The sequence below is a fragment of the Glycine soja genome, chromosome 6, assembly GCF_004193775.1.
Source record: "Glycine soja cultivar W05 chromosome 6, ASM419377v2, whole genome shotgun sequence".
In the NCBI taxonomy this organism is placed as follows: Eukaryota; Viridiplantae; Streptophyta; class Magnoliopsida; order Fabales; family Fabaceae; genus Glycine; species Glycine soja.
Window position 1 is genome coordinate 45489757 of NC_041007.1, and position 16661 is coordinate 45506417.

The window sequence follows — 16661 nt, forward strand, 5'->3', positions numbered from 1 at the left end:
AAAAGCAAATGTTAAATTATCTAAAGAATAAATGAGATAAGGGTCGTCTAATCAAGGGAGGCTATGCTGTATAGTATATGCTTGGGAGTATGAATATGCGTTAATTTGTTACTTCTTAGTCAGTTTGAATTAATGTTTAATTTCATCAATAAGTAGAGATCATGGATTCTAATTTTGTTAAGTGTTAGAATGTAATTTACAAAATGGGCCAAAGTCAAGGCAATACAATAGCATACATGTCGTATGCCCATGTGTAATTTCTTTGAACAGTGATATCTTCTCCCTGCAAAAAATAAAAATAAAAATGAAGGATTATTGTTTTCCTTCTTTAGCATCATTTGATTGATATCTCGTATGAAAGACTTTAAATCTTTATAATAGACTGAGTTTAGTTTATTTGAACGGTGTTATCTTGTAATGGAAGTCTTTAAATCTTTATACAGTAATATTTTAGTTTTAGCTAATTGATTTTGGTTGAAGGCATGTTGATATCACAATTCTAAGAACACCCCTCCATTCTTTATAAATTAGACTCTTGTTAGATACACCTTCCTGTTTGCTAAGTACACCCCTCATATTTTATAAAATTTTCTTGCCAATTATATCCTTTTTTTACACCCCACGCTGGTGTAAGTTCTTTAAACCCTGTTTTACACGTCTTCCTTTCATTGAAAGGATAAAAAGGGTTTTCTCTTCAAATTTGATCAAACAATTAGCTTTGACATCACTCAAAATTAAAATTGAAATTGATATAAGTGGGATAAAATAAAGCCCACTTTACATTTGCACAAGGAAAACTAGAATGAGAGGGAATAAATGAAATTGCCACACTGATACACTTTATGGAGGAAGAGAATTGAACTTTTCTCAATATTTCATTAACTGATTTTGATTGAATTCACTCATTCAAGAGTGCGGCACATGGCTGCCTTAATAGGAAATTCATTCTAATAAAATAATAATATATTTAATGGTTAATAACTTGATATTTAAGAATCTAAATGACAGTGATACTTAATTTCTCAGTAAAAGTAACGCCGGTGAAGGAAAGTAGTGCAACTTGCAGTTGTGTTAGGCGATGCACTGTAGCTTCTCAATTCTTCGAGTTAGACGGTGATAAATTAATACTTAACAATGAAACAAAATAAAGGTGAATCAAAAACCATATTGATTTAACATTAACCGACAAAAAATATGTTTGGTCACAAACCTGTCCTTACGGATGAGAGGAACTGAGGAATGCAGTTAAAGGAACTGCAAAACCACATTTTGGGGTTGCAGAAGAAAGAGACAATCACGTCACTGTGAGAGAAGCACGACAAGCAAGACAAAGGGGAGTTGTGTGTGAAGAAATAGGGGTTTATGGAAGAACAAAATTGGGGGGTACGGGTTCAATGAAAGAAAGAAGTGTAAATTAGGGTTTAAAGGAATAACACGAGTGTGGGGGTGTGAAAACAAGGTTAAAAAGGTATCATTGACAATTAAGAATAAAAAGAGAAGGGAAGGGGTGTACTTAGCACAAGTGTATGTGATTTCGACGTAACCAGAACATAAAGGCAGTTAAAATTCAAATCTTTTTAATTATTTAAATTAAATCTGTACGTACTGAAAAATATTATCTACGTAAGATTGTCGTATTAATTATGCAGTAATAGAAATATTTATCAGTACAATAATTTCATTAGTACCTAGCAATTATATATAGGGCCGTTTGGCCATGATTTTTCAAGGTCAAGAGGGATCATTCAACCAACTAATTAAACCGATGACACTGATAGGCCATGGTTTAAGTTGATGATGGCCATGTGTATATCGATTGTTAGAGACAATGGCCACGAGTATTCATGAACTAACCCGATCAAATGAAAATTGAACTTGCATGCATGCTTTCCTACAGTTCTAGACTATAATTCATATACAATTATCATTAAAGCTAAAATGGAAATTTTATAGTCTTTTATGTATTTTTTCAGTTTAATTTCTTAAATTTTAAAAGTTTTATTTTGATTTTAGAGTATTTTTGTTAGATCAAGATGATTGTTTGCCAGTTTAAACTGTTTAGCGCATCACTTTAATTAACTTGATAACATATGATAAATTATAAAAGGTGCTACTTGATTTAGTGAATTTCTTAATTTTTTTTAATTTTATAAGTTTTACAAATCCACGTAGATTTAAACCCTCTATGCACTAATTCATTCTAATCAATGCTAAGGTTGTAATAAAATAAGTGCTTAAATTAATTTGAGTCTTACAATATTTGAAAAATATGTTATTTATAATATAATTTTGTTAATTAAGAAATAATTGTTTATATATAAGGAATGATGCTTACATAGTAACTCTACGTCATTTGTTTCAATTGAAAAATAATAATATTATTTTTTTATTCATAAGAATTAAACATGATATTAAAAAATTTACATCATTCATACATGTTGTTCAAACAACTAAAATGTATATTTTCTACATACATAAGCTAAAATCAAAATAATTAATCTAAAAATAAGGGATAGAAATTCCATTTTATTCATTAAATCAAAAGTTATCTTGAAAAATAATATCAAGATACACAAATTAATGAAGGGCATGATATGTTTACTAATTAATTTACAAGTCTAGATGATCCTCGTATAACGTGATGTTTTCAACCTGTGTGTTGGATTGACTATTTGTTATTGGACTATTATCGAATGATTTTATTATCTGAAGGAAGTGTGTTAGAAATCCTATATTAAGAGCAGGAGAAATTGTCAATTTACCAAGTGCCAAAACATCCTGAGTAAAGCATAGATACAATATAATAAGAAATCATATTAATTGATTGATAGATGCAGAAAATATACAGAGCGCTCTTATTTATATTAAATATTAAACACCAACTACAAGTGACTCACCATACATAACAATCTAGTTAGAACGCTACTCTCCTAATAATACACACTTTACTTCACGTTTTTTCTCTAGAGAAAAAATAAATGTATCTACATTGAAAAAAAAAACAATAAGCATAAAAATGTATCTACATTGAAAAACAACATGCAGCATCAATGAGATCTGCAATATTGTACAACCAGCGTTCATCAGAACCCACACCCAAAACATTGGGCCATTACCAATTCGGCTTTGCAACAATATCGAATTAACACGGAAATATAATGTGAATTAAATGATTAAAAGAGAAAAAAAAAATGATCCACTCAATCTCCTATTAACAAAAAAACTAATAATTAACAATTATTATTGATCGATAAAAAAACATTGAATTAATCCATCAACATATTTTTCTTTGGCAGAAAAAACTAACATATATTAATCATTACAACTCACATTTTAAAAAAATGTTCGTTAGTGACTTTGTGTCGTAAAATTATTCAATTATTTAAATTAAATAAGTAAGTTCTTGTTTTTGAATTTGAGTTATTATATGTTTCCTGAGTTCCTCTTTTTCCCCTTCTCACCCTTTTTAATGAAAAGAAAATCAGATAGAGGCTCTTTTTTTTTCAAACAAAAAATATGTATGATCAGAATTAATTTCTTGTGATTTACTAGTGTTTTTTATTCAAACGTTTACGCAATGGAACTGTTAAATGAAGAACATATGACTTATTTTCATCTTTGATAAATCAAATTTAAAACGCATTTGAATTTGAGTCATTTAATTTCCATTCAACTATTTGCTGGCTGCGTTAATGCGTGATACTAAATTGATATTAATTTTGTTTTTACATAAAAATAGTAAAATCGAGAAAAACTTAATAGAATATTAATTAGTTCTTATTAATTTTTATTTTGTTGTTGCATGCATGCAGATTTCAAGTACAATAAAGGGATTGACTCGGTTGTGGTGGTGAAGAAGGAGGACTTTGATTCATGCAATACCAACAACCCCATACAAAAGATGGACGGTGGTGATTCAACCTTCCAACTTTCCAATTCTGACCTTTTTTACTTCATAAGTGGCAACCTTAACAACTGCAAAAACGGTCAAAAGCTCAATATTGTTCTTGTCATGGCTGTGAGGCAACCAATGCCTAAGGCTGCGCCGCCGCCGGCAAGCATCCTGCCACCGCAGAAGATTCTGGCAACCGATTTGACTTCTCCGACACCGACAACGGACAAATCGGGTTCAGGGAGGGTTGGTGTGAGTGTGGGGATTGTTTTTATGTTCATTGCCTTTGTTGGGTTGGTTTAGTGTGTTGGTGTGGCCTATGGATGAGGACTTGTGGTTTGAACTGATGGTTAAAAAAAAATAATGATTGTTTCCCCCATGATTTGTACTTTGTATTATATTGGTGTTTTGATTTGAACTTTGTTCTTTTTGTTTAGGATTTCTTTGATTGAACTTGGTTTTGATTTGATTTTTTTTTTTTTTGTTAATGTTGTGGTGGAATGGTTGTTGAGGCATAACTCACAAATTTTACATTATTTTATTGTAATTAATTTTGTGTTTTTTTTACATCTTCTGTTTTTTACGATGTGTATTCTTTTAGTTCCTTTTTAAGTGTTTGATTGTTAACAAGAAATTGTTTCCATTTATATAAAGTTTTCAAGTTCAATAAAATGTTGATTTTTTTTTGTCACTTATACTCTTTTTTTCATTTATTATTTTACCATATTTTTTATAAATTAAATAATAAATAATTTAAAAGTTCAAAGATAAACTGACCACTTATTGGTCAAACCTTTAGTGGATGTACTTGACCAAAATTTCTACCCTCACATTCTCCATAAAATAGGTGAACTGATCATTTATTGGTCAAAACTTTAGTGGATACTTACTTGACCAAAATTTCTACCCTTTCATTTTCATCTACCTCCAAAAAAATTACGTATTGCCAACAAAGTTTATTTTTTAATGATAATACTTTGTTGTCAATCAAGGGTGAATTAGTGCTTCCCACAAGCATTAAACACACCCAAGAGAGAGAGAGAAATTGATTAGAATAGCACTATTACTACTTTATAGAAACATGTGAGAGAAGTGAAATGAGAAAGGTTTAGGAAAATTACTCACAATTTCACTAAAAATCAAAATGGTGTAGTGGGAGTAAATAGGTTTTCTAGGTTAGAGTGTAAAAACCTTAAACGATCGACAGTTATAAAAAAAACGCATGGAGAAAAAAAAAACAGAATTTGAACTTAAAATTTTGTGAAAATTACTCAATTAAGTTCGTCTTTAGGTAGTGAATTACTTCGTCTTTCTCTCTTCTTTTTGTTATTCATGGAAGGGCCTCGAGTAAATTACTTAATTAAGTTTATTCTCACGAGCAGTATTTTAAAATTGGAGAGAAAGTAATATGAGTTTTTTTTTTCTTTTGCTTTTTAATAGACGACAATAAAAGTATGGAAAATGCTAAGTAGTATTTTTTTAGGAAACATAAGATTATGATAATTCATGGATATAAGTGAGAATAGTATCAAAGAACTCACTGAGAGAATGAAATCGTGAAACTCGTATTAAAGTATGAGCAATATGATTGACTTGTCGTATTACAAAATTCACCCTTAAGTTTGAAATTAATTTTAAACTATCAAGACATTTTCTTACGAGAGATAATGAAGGAGGATGAGCTGAAATTAAATAATCTGTTTATTAAAATTGTCTACTACCATTTTTGAGTTAATTACTTCAAAAATCACATTGTTGAGTTAAAATTAAATGGATGACTGAATTGCTTGATATAGTGATGTTGATGTTTGGTTGGAGCGTGTTGTTTGCATGAAAAGAAGAAATTATCATAAGGTTTGGCAATCTGTGGCCACAATGCCTCATTCCTACGTGTCCATATGCAACACAAAAGAGTTAAAACTTTCTACTATTTTGGTTTATCTTTGGATGACTTCGAAAAGTCCAGCTTCATACCATATTTCTTGAGCTTTGTAATGTAATAGTTAAATTAGCATAAGAATTTTATATTATTTTCATATTTTTTTTAATATAACTTTGAAGACATAATTTTGTTTTTGTTACTAGCAAAGACATGCATGCGTAAATTAATGAAGCAAAAATGGGAAGCTAATCCACACAACTTCCCATTAACATGGGAATGCAAGTAATTTCTAACGCAACAGCCAACAAGCGAGCAACTAAACACGTTATGCATTTTTTTTAACATGTGTTTTATGCGTATTAAATATTTATTAATTTTATTGATAATTAATCTTTAAAAAAAATTTGGCTAACTGAGGATTATATGAGTACTTTTTAATTATAAAAATATACAAACTAAAGACATTATGAGAGAAACAATCGGTGAAGTCAATTGTTATCCAAAGGAGAAAATTGAACAAATGAAAAAAATTTATTTTGGAACTAACAAGAATCATTATAAGAGATAAAATTCTCTTTCTTAGTATTCAACACAATTACACATTAATACTCAAATTCAAGACTTTTACTTGAATAAAACCGATCCCAGACAAATTGATTTATGTGCTCAATGATACTAAGTTAAATCTTTCCACCTTAAAAGGTTGTAACTTTTTTTTTTTGAAAGGAAGTTATAAAATTTTAATTCTTTCGTAACCAATTCTATCATTATGGAATTGATTTTAAAAATAAAAATTATTATAAACCAATTAGTTGTTTTAGAATTTCCTAAAAAACAATCTCTAAGAATTGATTATTTGAGTCACTTATATATCAAAACAAATACATAGATACTAAAATTGATATTAACAATGGTTAGTTCAGGTGATGGAAACTTGAACTTTTTAAGCTTCTGACAAGGAATTTAAATTCTATTGGTAAGTATGGAGAAATCATTATTAAGAGGTTTTTTAAATTTATTTAAACATTTTCGGTCTTATTTAATGATTTAGCAATTATATGTTTAAAAAATATTATTGGGCAAGGGAGTTACGTAAAAATGGAAAGCAACCAAAAAATATATTTTTTTTAAAATAAAATGAGTTGGTGAATTGACCGGTAGGTTAAATGGTCAATATACATTAATTGGTGTCATTCTTTGAAAAGAGTTTAAAATTTTAGTATTGACTGAAATATTCCTTTGCAATCCTAAGCATGGAATAAAAAAAATTGTTCCATATTGTCATGTTTGTGGATTCCCACATTCCCACCCACCTGTTAGTTGTTTTTTCTTTTTCAACTTTTCCCTGCTTTTTTCTTTTAGGTTTTTCAAATTTATTTAAGCATTTCGGGTCTTATTTAATGATTTAGCAATTATATGTTTGAAAAATATCATTGGGCACAGAGTTAGCTAAAAACAGAAAGCAACGAAAATATTCTTTTAAAATAAATAAAACGAGTTGGTGAATTGACCAGTAGGTTAAATGGTCTAAATGGTCAGTATACATTAGAGTTCAAATTATAATTTAAATAAATTATACTTCCTTCTCGTGAGGGATACGATTATTATGTTATTTGACTTATCTCTCCCATTTATTTTAAATATATACTATCTTTTTTTTGTTGAGAAATTTACATATATGACACTATTTAATTTTTAATTTTTTGGTAAAAATTCATTAACTTTTAATACAAATTATTATTAACAAAATAGTTTTTACTACATCATTCTTATGACAGATGCAAGTATTACACTGTAATCTTTTCTTGTGTTAAGGCGTATATCTCCTTCTATTGACAAACACAAACAGTTACTACAATCTACTCTTTTTTAAAAAATATTAAAAATAATTATGTGGCTATAATATCTCTTAACCTCCTTTATCTTCACTACCACAAAAACAAGCTTCTACATCGGTGGAAAACCAGTATCTACGACGGGCCCAACACCGTCTTTGTTCCAGGTGTCGTTGTATGTCGACAACAACGACATCGGTCAACTAGCACCCGTCTTTGTAATGGAAAAAAACAACGTCAGTGGCTAGAAAAGAACACAACGCAAATAATTATCCAACTCGAATAACAGTTCTTGGACTCTTAGTTTCAGAAAAAGCTTAATTACTCCAATTTGCTGACTATGTAAATGAGTGAAGAAACTGTAGACATTGTTGATCCGATAACCACGTAACACATGTTTCCACAAAGAAAATAAAAGCGAAGCTAACTTTTTCTGACTAAGTAGAGAAATGCCAAAACAACACATAAAAAATGGAAATACTTATAAAATCAATGATTTTAAACTGCATTAACTGCACTTTTGCACGTAAACAAGAAAAAGAAAAAGAAAAAACACATGGTCAACAAAAAAAAAAAAACAAAAAACAGGTTAGGATGTTACCTCGTATAATCTAACCACGTTCGGATGCTTCAGCAGCTTCAAGGTGGATATTTCCCTCTTTATCTGCTATGAAAAAAATGAAGATGAGAAAACTGATCTTATGTATTAATTTGAATCATAAATTATAAGCAAAGAGAGGTAAAGAAACAAACAAACATAAAATTTGCACAAAAATTGCCAAACAAAACCCAATTACACTGTAAGAGTGTAGGACCACCTAATTTCCAGAACATTTTGGCACATTTGATTCATGCTTCTCATTGAACTGTTCCCATGAATTGGGACAAAACCCAAGTTTGAAAACTCCCAATTTGATCTTTTGTATTAATTTCAAAACTTCCTTTTGTCATTTGAATCCAACAGGTTATGCATATGTAATAATGGAAGAAAATAATCGAAACCACAAATGCATATGTAATAAATCCAACAACCTATGCTCGAAGTGCACCAATCCAGATAACAAAAACGCGAAACCAAAACAACCAACAACATCAACTTCGTTAGTACTCTGACTTAACTAAACCCTTTGGCCTTCAAATCCTTTTCGCATATTCAACGATGACATTGTTAGGGCAACTCAAGAAGTCGATAATCACATTTTAAAAGTCTTATATTATGAAACAAGAACTAAAAACTTATATTATGAAACAAGAACTCAAAAACTTCAACATCCTTACCTTCACACTAGCAAGGTGGCGACACCACTCCAAAGGGCACGAGATCGGATACGTGGTGGTGGTCAGAACAATGGCTAGGGTTTTTGTTCTTGGTGGTCGAAAACGCAATGTCACGGTGGGCACGACGGAGTCGTCGCTGGGATGACTTCAGGCAACAGAGCGCATGCGCATTAGGGTTTTGGTATAGCTTTTTCGAGGACGCGAGAGTGATGAATCATCGCGAAACAAGGAGTATTTAAAGCACAAAATTAAAGACGGTGCACACGTAACACCGTCTTTGTCTCTGACCACAACTACGACGGTGTCTATAAACACACCGTCTTAGATTAGTTCCACCAAAGCTACAAACGCGGCGTTTAATTGAAACGTCGTCGTATACGAAATGCGCCGTATATAAAACTTATATATTTACGGAAATGCCACCGTGTGCACTACTACGTCGGGTTATGTACGACCGACATAGAATGTGCATCGTAAAATAGAATATTTCTAGTAATGCTTTATGGATTTAAATATTATATTTTCTCTTTTTATTTAAAAATATACCATACAACAATCTACTCCCGTATATAGTTTCATCATTAAACTAAAGGAACAAAAATAAAGTAACGTGGTTGATAACCTCCCAAATCATCCCATAATGAAAGAAAATATTATGATATTATACACGAGGCTATGTGCTATCTTTCCTGACAAACCATACATGAAACATATTATTAAAGTTATAGTACCTACCTTCAAGTTGTATTTTGGTGTTAACTTGGTTCTGTAATGTTTGACTATGTTTTGGTCCGTGTACTTCATTTGGGGCAGGCCTGACACTTCTTGTGCTTGGTTTGTTGTTCTGAACGTAATAAAATATTTTTCTTTTACGAAAAAAAAAAACAAAAACCCTTCAAGTTTCTCAAAGTTGTGTATACTTTTTAACACCGCATGATAAAATGAAATACTTATTAGTTACTAGCTCTTCATTTGCATGCTAGGAAGGTACAACATTTCCTGAGTGTTTTTTTTAATCTAGAAATTCATTAACACGTGTTTTACAGCATCAATGATACGTTAAAAGCCAAGAACTTTCTTCAACTGAAACCAATTTAAAAACTAGAAATAATATAAAACCAAAAAGATTCAAATGTAAGGTGACTGGGAGCAGAAGGCACGCATTTTTCCAATGTGTTCTCCCTTTGCTCTCCCTCTTTGATGATCTGTCCAAGGATGGATACCTTGATCTGGCACGTTCTTGATCTGGAGCCTCTTCCTCCACAATTTGATATCATGAAGACCTCATATAATACGCAAAAGAATGAATGATCAGGGGATGAATTGATTGCTATAGTCACTCCATGGGATGAATATACAGTGTTCAGTTTGTTGCTTCTACTTTCGATGGACATCCAATATTGGCTAGTGATCCTAAATATTGAATTTAACTAATCCTAAAAACTAATTTTTGGGATTTAGTTAAGGTTGAATCCAAATTTTAAGATGGCATTATCCAATGATTTCACTATGTGAAGGAAGTGTATTAGAAATCCTATATTAACTAGCAATAGGACCTAAATAGTGTGTTTGATATGCCACATTATTTAATGATATCACCTAAATAATGTATATAAGTAAGGGTAACCCATCCCGCATGAGCAAATTTTTAAGCTAGGCTCAAACCAAATTACAAGAACTTTTATGAGTTTATCACTTTTAACACCTCAACCACAATTGATGTGAAAATGTTCAACAATAAATTTTTGGCAAACAACAAATCCAAACAAATTACTCAAGCACAATTGTTAATTCAGATTCAATTGACGTGAAAATGTTCAATCATAAGTTCCTTAAGAATACGTTTGGATAGAGAATTTTAACTCAAGAAAGTAATTTATTAGAAATCTAGAATTCATTGTTTGAATGTTTCTTTATGAAATTTAAATTTTTAAAATTTTAAAACAGAATTTTAAACAACTAAAAATGTGAAATTTCAATTTTTCTCCTTAATAACATTTATCTTCTCATCTACCCGAAAGTTATCTTCTATTCTCTTTGTACTCAATTATAATTTTTTACATAAAGATTCAGAAAATACTGGATCTCCACAAACACAAGCAAATTGGATAACAAACATTCGCTAGAATTTTGCTTAAATTTGAACCCATAGCTGATGATAAAACTAGAATAGATATTTTATGTTTCCTACTTACACGATCCTATATCCTTGCTTTTCTATCAATCTCTAATTCTAGTATTATAGTGTTAGTATAGACCGATTTTGTTTTATCCAAACACAATTTTGAAAAAAAAAATTAATTAAAATATTTAAAGTTCTTAAAATTTAAAATTTTCCCTCATCCAAACATAGTGTCAATTTGAAGAAGCAGCAACAAATCCAACACTGTAATTTGTTTCCTCTTGAGTAACCATGGCAAACAACGTATCCACTGACCACTCATTTCTCTACAACCAAATTTCACAATATCCTTTTCAGGAATGTATTGTGTGATAGACTCTCTTCCATTCCATGGTATATGAAAATCACCTTTAACCACAACCTATTAGAAATATGTGATGTCTATTACTTCACGGAATGCACACAGTAGGAGAAGTTGTCAATTTACCAAGTGCCAAAACATCCTGAGTGGAGCATAGATACAATTTCATAAGAAATCATATTAATTGATTGATAGATGCAGAAAATATACATTGTGCTCTTATTTATATTAAATATTAAACACCAGCCACAAGTGACTCACCATACATAACAATCTAGTTAGAATGCTACTCTCCTAATAATACACACTTTACTTCACGTTTTTTCCCTAGAGAAAAAAAATATATCTACATTGAAGAAAAAAAAACCAATAAGCATACAAATGTATCTACATCGAAAAACAACATTGATCATTTGATGTAACGAGGAGGGAGTTGTCCTTTTCTGAGAAGAGAGAGAGAGTACTCTACAGCATCAATGAGATTTGCAATGTTGTGCAACGAGCGTTCATCAGAACCCACCCAGAACATTGCACGCACCTCCGCCTTCTTTGCCAGCCTCGCCGCGAAGCCCAGTCGCAACTCTGGCAAGTTCAGGCCCCGCAGTATTTATCGGTACAGCGACAACACCTGGGCCCTATTGCGGCCCAAGTCCTCCACCGTGGCCCATATCCGGCCCATCCCCAATTCGGCTTTGAAACAATACCAAATTAACACGGAAATATAATGTGAATTAAATGATTAAAAGAGAAAAAAAAATGAAAAAAAATCATCCATTCAATCTCCTATCAACAAAAAAACTAATAATTACCAATTATTATTGATAGATAAAAAAAACATCGAATTAACACATCAACATATTTTTCTTTGGCAGAAAATAATTAACAAATTAACCATTACAACTCACATTTAAAAAAAAAAGTTTGTTCGTGACTTTGTGTCGTAAAATTATTCAATTATTTAAATTAAATAAGTAAATTACAGAGAGAGATTGAGTGGTGTGGGAAAGGTGAGTTAGAAAGAACGTAGTGATAGAAATTGGATCATATCAAACATGTAATGCTTGATGATGACCATTTCTCTTTGTTAAAGCTTTCATCATGTTCACCTTTCACAACCACACCAGAGAGGAACAAATGAAAGAGTATTTGTTGTTGTTGATCGAGATACTTACTTACCTGAATCGATGAAGTTGCGATGAGAGTGAGGAATATGTCAATGACGGCTTTTAAAGCGTTTTCAATAAGCCAAACAAACCCTAGCTCCCAGGTTGGACCAAAGCACACACTTAAAGGCTATTTGGAGAGTCCTTGTCATTCTTTGGCACCAGAAACTTAACGCTCTTGAGTAAGAGAGAAAGATGAGCTAGAGCGAGAATCAATGAAAGAAAATGAATGGTACCAAACAACTATCACTACTAGAAAAACCATTTTCTACTACGGCAGAACGAATCGGCTATGTCAAATGGTCAAAATTTAATTATTTGTAAATAAAACAATTGACTTGACAAAATATATATTTCAATTTATTGAATTGTGTTCTCCGTGACTTGCAAATTGGCTTTCATGATAAATACTTTAGCATTTTAAACTAACCTACTAGTGTAGAATTAGACAATTCGCAACAGGCATGTCTCCAGTCCAGCCATGAAATAGTTGTTGATATAGGTTCAATTCCATCAAACCTAACTCATTAAATTCTAAAACCACTACAAGTGGGTTTTACACATCATCAACCCCACCATATAAGTTTATTTAAGGAAGCATTTGACTTGATTTTCTTTTTAAAATTTAAAAGTGAATTCAAGGTTAAATTAAAAATAAATAAAAATTTAAATTTAGAGTTAAAATTAATTGATATTTTTGTAGTTTTAAATTAAAAAAAATCAAAATTTTAAATTAATTGATATTTTCAAGTATGCTATTGTATGCTATTATTTATATGACTCATGGACATTGTATGCTATTTTCAAGTATTCCATGTATGATGACTTGTTCTAGTAGTTGTTAAACAAAATGATCAAGTGAGTTAGTCATCGATTTAACGGGAAATTTGGCTGAAAATCAATTTTAAGTTCTAACTCTAGACTTTATATGTTGGTGAAATTTTTCTATAACAAACTCTTATGGTTATCTAGGTATTATCTCTAGGTCGAATTGTTGATACAGTCATAATGAATCCTCCACTTGGTACTCGGAAAAAAGGTGCAGATTTGGATTTTCTCTATGTTGCATTGAAGGTAAACAATAACATCAAAGCTTATCTATAAATATATGATTGATGGGAATTCTAATATTAACTTTGTCAGGTTTATCTCAAGGTATTTGTTCCTTGCATAAGACTTGTTTACACCCCGACGTTACTTGTTATTATGGATGCGTAAATCTAATCGGTAAGTGTACCGAGTTGTACAAGTAATAATAAAACAATAAGAATTGAGTATCGATCTCAAGGAACTTATTTCATTTGGTGAACTCTCATTCAATGAGCAGACATTTGTACAAAGAATCAATAATCATGAATCAAACAAATATGTATTCTACTCTAATGATTAATAACAGAAAATATGAGCAAGTGGGTGTTAAAACAGATAATTAAAAAGCGTTAGGTCCTCCTACTGAGTTACTTAATGCAATTAAGGGTTTTTCTCTATTTAAAGATGTTCATGTGTTCTATGTTGAGGACAAAATTCCCAAACATCGATGTCTCGCATGATTGAGCTAACTCTAATTAAACCTTGTTCTCGGATGTCTCGTCGAACTTAGCTTAATTGAATAACATTAAGGTCACAACATAATAAAACTAAATTATCGCACTCCGTGTCCAGACATACGATAACCTAGCCCGTTCTATCCAATTCTAAGGATACAGTACATTTTCCAATGTTAAAGCTCCTAACTTTACATACAAATGGGTCATCAAGCCACAAACATGCATAGATTAAGCACAGATAGAAACATTGAACACATAAAAACAACTTCAAATAGATAAGATAAGAATTTACGTCAAATTCCCAGTAGGATTCTCCAACTGAGGGGGCTTAGCCTTCCATGGCAAGATATCACCTTTCAGCTACAAAAGGGTTTTAGAAAGCACAATACAGATTACAAATTTGTGGGGATGTCTCCTCCACCTCTATGAACCTACAAAATACCGTAAAACCTAGAATCCTCCTGAAAGCTGGGGTCTTTGGTGCTCCCTTGCCTTTTTCACGTAAGCACACTCTTCTCTCAGGCTAAGACTTTGAATTCTCCCAAAAAGCTCTCTTTTGATTTTCCATTTCGGCTTAAAAAGGGCTTTCTGACCTCGAAGGCATACTTAGCGTCATTTTCGCGCTTAGCGCGAGTAAGTGGATTTTGGCTCAGCGAGCCAGGCACGCTAAGTGCCAAAAGAGACAAACGTCTCGCTGAGCGAGCTGATGACGCGCTGAGCGCGTGCTGGCGTGACAGATTTCTTTCAAGATTCCTCTTACTCGCTAAGCGAGCTGCTGCCTCGCTTAGCGGATGATACTCGCTAAGTGCACGGTCTTGGTTTAGCGAGATAACAGCTTCTGCACCTTCCAATTATTCTCCTTTTTACCTGAAATTGAAGTGAAATTTACATTAATTCCATGTGAAGAGCCTCTGCTGAGCAAAGATAAAAACTAAACAAGAAATATTTACAATTATACAAAAAGAACAATAAATTGGAGAAAATATATATATTTTGTAAAACTTTTCTATACAAAAGTTAGTCGTAGATGACGACTAACAAGACTTCAACAAGAGATGTAAGATTTTCATTTTAAATTCTAAATTCCTTTCTATAATAAAGTGTCATCTTATATTTTTTTTTTGCACACACTAATAGAAATTAATAAATAAATAAAAGAAAAATAATTTTATAAAACTAATGTTATCCTTAATTAAGCTTCAGGATGACCTAAAGTTGTGAAATATGAAATTTTTATTTTTTGTTTTAAAAATATAAAGAAAATAATATTTTTTTAAAAATATTTATACAATTTTTAATGATAATATTTTTATTATTTTATTTTTAAAATTTTTTCTTTTTTTTTAAAAAGATAATCTAAAATAAAGTGTAAATCCTGTTCATTATATGAATGCTTAAATATTGTGATGTGTGTGGATCAATTTAGAGCATGTTTGACTAAACGTTGGTAAGGCCAACCATAATTTTGTCAACGAATCAGAACATTTTTTTTTATTTATTTTGTGTTTGATCGTTGGATTTACCTTGGAATTCATGCGACAACAATTTAAACAAAAAACTAAACATGTCCTTAATTAATAGTATCAAATTTGCGCAACTATAGTAATATTCAAAGAAGTAGTAGTTTGACCTTATAAATATTATTTGGTAAATAAATTTTTTTTAGTAGTCTGTTATTTTTTTTTAACAAGTTTCTGCATAAACCAACATTAATCTATATAAATTCTTTTATATTTGATTCTCCAAAAGATAATTTTTAACTTATGCATTATCTAATTTTAGTTTATAAAAAAATTATATTTTTCTTATTTTCTCCTCTAATGTGTTTTTAAGGAATTTTATGCAAACATATCCTTATTTGATCTTCAACTGAAAAAAAATGCTATTATAAGGAAACTCAGACTGTAGGCTAAAGTTAAACTCGTGGCTTTAAAAATTCCTTTCAAAATCTAAATTCCTTGCCATCCCTTCTTATTTCTCATTAATTCACATATTTAACTTTGTCAGGTCAATTAAATGCCATTAGTACATCGATCTTTGTTGCCCGTATATTAAAAGCAATGAGCTGACTCCCGAGAGTTACAATATGGCATAAAGCCAGAAAGAAAGTAGACAAAAAATTAATGAAATAGGTTGAAAGTAATTAAGATGATAATTAAGGGTCAGTCAATTATGTTCCCCTTATTTTTTTGGTGGGAAAGTGAGGAAAGACTTAACAAATAAAATTGAGAAGAAATAGGGGTCAAGTAATTAAAAAACAACCAAGGCTGATGCCTGTTTTTGGCACCCCATCCATTTTTACAATTCTCATTAAGTGTATATTAATTTATATTAATTTTTACGGTAGCTGCAATCACTTACTTGTTGACTCTTAAATATGACTTCTGTTGCAGTATAGTAGTATATGTCAAAGCATGCAAAGTTTGGATATTTTGTTCCTCCAGTTAATTTGATTTTTTTTTGCTCAAATAATTTTTCGTTCATGAAATTAAGTTAGTAAAACTATATGTAAATGTATATAGTTCAGCAGATCAATCGTAATATTTTAATATGTTTTATTATTAGTTGAAGAGGAAAAAAT

At 30.9% G+C, this 16661-nt stretch overlaps 1 long non-coding RNA gene and 1 other non-coding gene across 2 annotated transcripts; both read right to left on the minus strand.

Annotated features, from left to right (window-relative positions):
• Positions 1–11554: 11554 nt before the first annotated feature.
• On the minus strand, positions 11555–12956 carry LOC114417199. Its single transcript, XR_003667725.1, has 2 exons — positions 12547–12956; positions 11555–12060 (listed from the first exon to the last, which is right to left on the minus strand). It is a non-coding gene; the product is annotated as an uncharacterized LOC114417199 (long non-coding RNA).
• LOC114417549 lies at positions 12376–12478 on the minus strand. Its single transcript, XR_003667811.1, has one exon. It is a non-coding gene; the product is annotated as a small nucleolar RNA R32/R81/Z41 (small nucleolar RNA).
• Positions 12957–16661: the final 3705 nt, after the last annotated feature.